This window comes from Eucalyptus grandis, chromosome 7 (genome assembly GCF_016545825.1).
Source record: "Eucalyptus grandis isolate ANBG69807.140 chromosome 7, ASM1654582v1, whole genome shotgun sequence".
NCBI classification, from domain to species: domain Eukaryota; kingdom Viridiplantae; phylum Streptophyta; class Magnoliopsida; order Myrtales; family Myrtaceae; genus Eucalyptus; species Eucalyptus grandis.
In genome coordinates this window covers 40,861,599-40,869,834 of record NC_052618.1, presented here as the reverse complement: position 1 = coordinate 40,869,834, position 8,236 = coordinate 40,861,599, and the positions used below count along the sequence as shown (strand labels likewise).

Here is an 8,236-nt window from a genome sequence, read left to right as displayed (position 1 = left end):
GATCACCTGAATCCAAGAATGAAACTACACCTTAGAATCTAGAAGACTAACGCAAAAATAAAATCTATCACACAACCTCACAACGTCCCATAACTACACCCAAAAAGATCAAAACTTAGGCTCTGATACAAAAAATGTCACACCCCAAAACCACAAAGAATGGGAATGACACGGCCGTCCTTCTTTACACAGGACGCAGCCTCAAACACAACCAACAAACTGATATTAACTTATATATATATATATCTCAAACCATATATATATATATATATATATATATATATATATATATATATATATATATATATATATATATGAACCAACAAATTGGTTGCAACATCGAGTTTCTATAATCCACCAAAAGAGAAAAGAGATATACGTTTAAAATTCAGACGATCCAACTACTAGTAAGTATTATTTGCACCACTTCCTTAAACCATACCAAAAACAAAATAGAACTTCCCAAAAGTTCCCACCGACTACGCACTCGCTCTATTCGCCGCTAGCTGAGGAACCTGAAAATATTAAAGGAGGAATGGGATGAGCAACCACAGCTCAGTGAGTAGTACATATCTTCTAAGCAGATCGAACAACCACTATGCATGTATACAAAGCAATACCAAATTTCATAACACCAATTCAATATATAAAATACATATCGAATCATATAAAAGTTATTTCTTATCATAAAAAATTTATACTAATATGGAAAACTCATTTGAATCGCCGTCAAAAGTCAAGTATCAATGGTCGAATCCATTGAATAATCTCCATCAAAAAACACATATCAATGGTCTATCCATTGATCAATCTTTTGCTCAATAACTAACCATGGTCACGACACAACGCCCTGTGACAAGGCGACCAAGATTCCCCCCTTGGTAAGGTCTCCACCTACAAAGCCGGTGGCTAAGCCCAGAAGGATATCCTAAACTTGGTATGTATACCCCAAAACCCCTCACTTTGGGTTCACGGTCATATTGAGCATAAATAACCATTCTCCAATACCAGAAATCCAATCCAAAAATCAATATCTTAAACCAAACAAATAACATTTTGCAACATAGCCCATCATCCATTTCATACTCGTTTCTCAAATCATCATAAATCTTTCCATAAATCAGTCGCAAAGCAATTTCATATATGTTTCTCCACAAACCTCGTATAACATGTTTTTCAAACATTCATAATCAACCAAAGAGTAGCAATTGCTCGATCTGGCTTTTATGCAATAAATATGCTCTTCTTGATTCAATATATATACATACATACTTCAAGACATGATTTTATAAAACCAAAGAAGATATAGTACCACTCACCTTGTCGTCTATGACCAAACGACGAACAATACTCGTATCGTCGAACTCAAAGCCCTATCAAATAACCGAAAAATAATGTTAAAATCTATTCTATCTCGACTACAAAATGACTAAGTTATGCCTTAACTCTAACAAAAGGACTTCTGCGCGCTAACAAATCGCATAACCAAAGCGATTGTTCAAGCCATTGCAACATGAAGTTTAAACGCAAAACTTGATCAAGCCTTAACTTTTCTTCCGAACCCTGATCCGAACGTACTTATATTCAATAGAGAGCCCTTGAAACATATCACAAGAATCCCGACTTGGCCATCCCAAAATCAAGCCGAAAAATGACAAAATACGGGCCCAAAGCTGCTGGACGCGTACTGTTCACTGCGCGCGGGAAACTTTGAAATTCTGTTTTGGACAAACCATAAGCTCAAATCACGATCCGTAAAATCCCACGGCTCCACAACACCCTAAATTACCATTCTTGAAAAAATACACGGCTCAACGACTCCAAAATTAGACTTCGCCGCTCAGTTTTCCAAAAATTTCGAATTTAAGTCCTCAATCCAAAAATTACTTCAATCGGACAAACAAGGGGCTTGATCTCTTACCGGGTGCTGTGTTATGGAGTCGAGTCGGCTTGGCGAGGCATCCGAGACGTGCACGTGCCAAAATTCCTTTCCTTTTTTTTCCCTTTTCTCTTCTCCTTCCTCTTCTTCGTCTTTTCTTTCTTTTCTTTTTGGTCGAGGGAACTCTCAAATTTCTATTTAGCCGAGCCCTCTCCCCTCTCCTTTTTGTTTTACTGACTTTTCAGTTTCTTTTTTTCAGTTTCTTCTTTTGGGGCCCACTAACATAATATTACATTATTGCATAATATTACAGAGCACATAGTAGGTTTTTTGAGAAAGCCACAGTTAAATTTCCTTATCTTTCTTTTTCCTGGTGCTTTTATCACATGAGAAAATATAGTAGGTCTTGAGAAACCAACTGTTAATGCCCTCCTCGTGCGAACATTGAAAAACTTCCTAATCTCATAAAGCTGGCAAGCTTCATGAGATTGTCCTAGTATTCACTACACGATCGTGAGATTGACAGTATATGCAATAGCAGTAATCCATAAGAAGATTTGCAATTGCAGACTTGAAGGAACCATGTATTTGCGAATCCAGGTGAGGCAGTTCACAAGCAATGTTGGTATTGGGATAGAACCCACGAAGATCTAACGGCACGGTGACTAGAACAAGAATCAAACAACTTTCATGATCTCTCTAGTTCTCAAACAAGAACGAGCTTTCATTGGCTTGTTCGTTGGATTCATGTTATTGACCGCGAAATTTCTGTACAATTTCTGGTGTGAACTTAAACACACTATGGCCAAATAAGAAATACTTTCAGCATCAAAAAATTATTACTACTAGAGACAGCTGCTTATGTAGGAAGTAGGACAATTCTAATAGCATCAACATTAAAGCAAATTTACATACAGGAGACAACAATTAGCTGCCAAAAGCACGCACATCCGTCGCCACAACAAATTTGTGACTGCTTCACGATCTTCATTCCTTTTGGCTTTAAGTTAAAAAATGGAAGAACAACTGTAAATTAATGACCAAAAGAGGATGGTTTTGTTCTTATCTTACTTAACTTTTTTACAGGCCATCTACGTTAATCCGCAACCGCTAGTTGATGAAATATTTGTTAGACTGCTTAGTTGCCAACACAAACATTGGTGAGAATCCAATGCCCCGAAAACCTAAGGGTTCCTCCGCAAGGTTCGTCCACGGAGGGTGAGTAAGTCACGCACTCTCCCGGAAAACACCAAACGTGGACATCATAGGTGGGCTCGATCTTTCTCCTATAAGAAGCCCCTAATTCTCAACATTCTCAAGCACCAAAGTGAGAGTAACCTCTAATCAAGTATTCCAAGTGAGTTGAGCGCAACACCAAAGATGGTTTCAAAATCCTCCATCTCACCAGCATTTCTCTTTTCAATCATTTTGACACTTGTGCTCGGCATCAACGGTGGGGAAATTTCTATCCATTGGGGTCAGAATGGCAATGAAGGCACCTTAGCTGACACTCGTGCCTCTAGAAACTACAAATTTGTGAACCTAGCTTTTCTTCGTGTCTTCGGTAATGGCCAGGCTCCTGTGATCAACCTCGCTGGCCACCGCGATCCTTCAGATGGAGGATGCACCAGCTTGAGCTCAGAGATTAAGTCTGCCAAGCTAGGGGAGTCAAGGTGATGCTCTGGATCGAAGGAGGCGCAGGAAACTACTATCTCACTTCCGCCGAGGATACTAGGCAAGTGGCAACTTATCTGTGGGACAACTTCCTAGGAGGCCAATCATCATCTCGGCCACTTGGGGACGCATTGCTTGACAGCATCGATTTCGACATCGAAGGAGGCACGAATCAACATTGGGATGATCTGGCTACGTACTTATCTGCATATAGCAGCTTGGGGAAGAAGGTATACTTGACTGCAGCCCCTCAGTGTCCTTATCCGGACCCTTGGGTTGGAGGTGCCCTTCAAACAAGCTTATTCGACCATGTTCGGGTCCAATTTTATAACAATCCTCCATGCAAGTACAGTTCTGGGGACATGGGAAATCTTGACGATGCATGGAAGCAATGGACTTCAATTCCCGCTGGCGAAATCTTTTTGGGATTGCCCACAGCTCCGGATGCAGCTAACAATGGACTTATTCCCGCATCGGATCTCACTTCCAAAGTACTGCCCGCCATCAAAGGATCTGCCAAGTATGGAGACGTGATGCTGTGGTCCAAATATTATGACGATCAAACTGGATATAGTTCTTTCATCAAGCACTCCTCATGTAATCCTCTATAATAAGCTCTCTCTCTCGGTTGCATATATGTCTTGTAACTACTCATGCAAAATATCCTTATGTAATCACAGGAATTGATCACAGCACATATGTTTTCAAAATAATGTCAAATATATTATTCATGTCACCGTGGTGCAATATATATTGAGATCCATTCTGACTTTATACTCGACTTGTTAAATATTGTGGTTTGCATATAGAATAGGTTGGGTTTATTTCATTTCAAGCACAGATTTCTAAACTAATTCACGTGTCCCAACGACCATTTGTCGGGATTGGTTTTAAGTTATAAATAAAAGATGCCAAATGTTGTATGGACATGGTTTATCACTGTAATTTTTTTCCCTTTGAAGAACGTCAAAAATGAAATGCAGATCTAGAATAACTCAAACAAGGTGGAGTCTGAGCAGAATCAACCATGTTACTACAATGTTCATTGTTCAGGCTTGTAATTAACTTGTCCAGACATGGGAAATTTCCAAGCAACTTCACTATATTAGGGAAGTGTCCTTTCTGAAGATTTGGTTTTAGCATGAGATGATCACAGAGAGGCAACCGATGGGGGCAGACTCAGGCTTTTCGCTAAATGAAGGATAGAACCTGTCGGACCGGGACGAAGCAGCAAAAAAAGAACAGAGGGAAATGGTCATTTTCGTATATCAAGTCATAAAGATCTTCGCTTATAATCAGCGTATGATCTATCATAAGAAACCGTGCATTCGTACTTTGTGATCACATACGAAACATCTATGGCCTTAATAGTTTTCAATGATCTGCACCTCCAAACGTTTGTGCAAAGGTGGTACAATTCACGGATTTTATAATGGGCAAACCTGCGAATTAGTCATGCTCGGTGCACAATAAAACATTCAATGGGACCTCCTGAGACGTGGCCTTGAAAAAATTACCTCTAATCATCATGAATAAGATGATACAAAATCAGTAAATTTGTATTAGATTCCATTTCTTTGAAACTTCTTTTAAGCGGAAAAGACTGTACCCATTTAACAGCAGGAAATCTTATCGAAGCAAACACGTCACTTGTCGCATCCTACATTTACTAATGAAATTAAAACTGAAAGGGCAAGAGTGTGTTAAATGATTGCTCATCCGAAGGAACCAGCATCCAATCGAAAATTTAGTGGCACTTTTCAGTCTGCGACAATCAATACAACATGCTTCGAACAGGTCGCGCTCTCCCTAAAATATGGCTATCATAACCACCACCACCACCAAGGTCAGGTTTTAGGGGAAAACTGAATTCCGCTCGCGTCTGTATCTAACATCAAATTCTTTACATGGAAGTTCCTGATTAAAACAGCTGCAAATGGGGGTGCAAAGTAGAGCCATCATTTGTTACTCCATTAGCCACAAGTTACCAACTATTTCTTGTCAGAATTAATTTGCATTTGGTCCATCCAAGGGAGGTGTACTCGTAGCACTTGTGCAGCTCTAAATATCTAAAGAACAGGACAACTCTTCAAAACAATCCGGATTGCTTGATTACTCAACTACCCCGCTCTAGGTAAAACTCTAGGCAAATCAAATTAATACCTTTGCTCTCCCATACGGCACAAGGACCCACCCCCGCCACAAGAGACATGAGATAAAATCAATGAGGGGATCTATACTTAGAATCAGGGATTGAAAGGTCAATTTCAACAGATATACTATTCCACTATAGGCGAACCCTTGTTCAAACCTTCCAAGGACTACCTTTTAGCTGCGAACTACCCAAGAATTTAGTTCAAAGTATAGAGATGTTCAAGAATTCCAGGATGATAACACTTCTAACTAGCCAAACTGCATTTCTTAAAGGATCCTACCAAGTTGGAGAAGAAGAAATGTTTAGAGAGAGATCGAGAAAATTTTCACAACTACACACTTTATTTCAAGAGATTCTACCCAAAATATTACATCATATTTGCCTTTTATATGCTTCAAGAAGTCACAAAAAACAAAGACCATGCTCACAGGTCTTGGAACAAACATAGGCTCCGAGAATCCCAATCAGAAATTATTTTATGTGATATGAACAGTGATTTCCCTAGTATATTGCTATAGTACTTTACTATAGTGACATGTGCGATAGTAGATCTATCTTCCGTCTCGAGAGTTAGAGTCATAATCTGAGTCATCAAAGTTATGTCGTGTCAGTTGTTCTTCCATGTGGCATTGCTCAAGATCTTTAAGTTTAGAGTCAAAAGGACTCCCAGTGTTGTGGATGAATCTTCTTTGTGATATCATGGCATTCCATATGCTTATTGTGCTTTAGAAATATCTTTCTTCAAGAGTCCTGGAGGGTCTTGGAGTGTCGGTTGGCATGACTGGCTCAGGCCAGTTTGATGATTGAGCATAGTGAGAAGTGTCTATTCCAGGGATAAGGACCAAAGTCCTTGATCATAAGGATCTTAAGAGAAAGAGACCCTCCCCATTGAGCATAGGATTCTTGAGAGGACCGTACAAGATCATCCATGTCTATCATTTATTGCTCTTGTGAGAGGACTGTACAGGATTCTTGAGAGGACTATACAGTACTTGCCCCACATGCTTTGCTTTTGAATTGTCAAAACTTGGAGAAATATCCTGAGCGATGGAAAACAAACACGCAAAAGTCCTCTAATCAACGCAATTGACGACCCCAAAATACGTGTGCCTCCTTCCTTAGATAATTAGAGAAATTCTAATCCAAATAAGAAAGTGAATTTCTTGAGATTCCTCTCACGCGGACTCGAGCTTAAAACATAATTTAACAAGTTAATCCACAATCACTAGTTGATGAGATGTTCATTAGAATGCCCATGTGCCAAGTCATGTACTCTCCCAAACAACACAAACATGGAGGGAAAATTACTAAAAAAGTCCTAAACCTATTACAATTGTGCAAATTTAGTCCTAAACTTATTTTTGACCAATTGAGTCCTAAACCTTTATAATTATTCTGATTAGTCCATCTGGCCAAAAATGGCCGGCCGGCGCTGATGTGGCAGCCGGCCGTGCAGCGACATTTTTTAATAATATTTTATTTTTAAAAATATTTTATTAATTTTTAATCTTTTTCCTGTTTTTTTTCCCCTCTCCCTCCTTCCTCCTCCTCTCTGCTTCTTCCCTTGGCTCCGCGACCGGCCAGGGAGGAGGGCTGGCGGTCGCCGGACTGAGGCGGCCGGCGGGCGAGCCCTCGCCATCGGCCGGGTGCGAGGCGAGCCTCGCTGATCGGCGAGGGCTCGCCTCGTCCGGCGAGGGGGCGCCGCCGTCGCGTCGTGCAAGGCCCTCCTCGCCGGATCTGGCGAGGCTCGCCTCGCCGGCGATCGAGGCGAGCCCTCGCCGGATCCGGCGAGGAGGGCCTTGCTAGACGCGATCCGCGACTACCACGCCAAGATCGAGGCCGAGCTCTCCAAGATTTGCGACGGCATCCTCGGCCTCCTCGACTCTGCCTCATCCCCGTCGCCTCCGTCGGCGACTCCAAGGTCTTCTTCCTCTAGATCAGTTCCGGACCCTTGGCGAGCCCCCTCACCGGATCGGCGAGGGCTCGCCTCGCCGGCGACCGCGAGGCGAGCCCTCGCCGATCTGGCGGGGGCTCGCCCCGCCGTCGCCGGGCCGCGTCGGCGAGGCGAGCCCTCGCCCGGGACCGGTGACGGCGAGGGCTCGCCCGCCGGCCGCCTCTCGGCCCGGCGACCGGCCAGCCCTCCCCTCTGGCCGGTCGCCGGAGCCTAGGGAAGAAGGAGGAGAGGAGGAGGAAAGAGGGAGAGGAAAAAAAAAGGAAAAAAGATAAAAATAATTAATAAAATATTTCAAAAAATAAAATATTATTAAAAAAATATTGGCGCCGGCCACACTGCCACGTCGCCGACCGGTCATTTTTGGCCGGATGGAGTGATCGGGAATAATAGTAAAAGGTTTAGGACTTGATTGGTCAAAAATAAGTTTAGGACTAAATTGGCATAATTGCAATAGGTTTAGGACTTTTTTGGTAATTTTCCCCAAACATGGACGTCATAGGTGGGCTCCATCTTTCTCCTATAAAAAGCCCCTAATTCCCGACTTTCTAAAGGCCCAAATAGAGAGTAACCTCTA

At 42.0% G+C, this 8,236-nt stretch overlaps 1 pseudogene; it reads left to right on the top strand.

Annotated features, from left to right (window-relative positions):
• The first annotated feature begins 3,259 nt into the window (after positions 1–3,259).
• Positions 3,260–4,164, top strand: LOC120296143 (annotated as a pseudogene).
• The last annotated feature ends 4,072 nt before the right edge of the window (positions 4,165–8,236 follow it).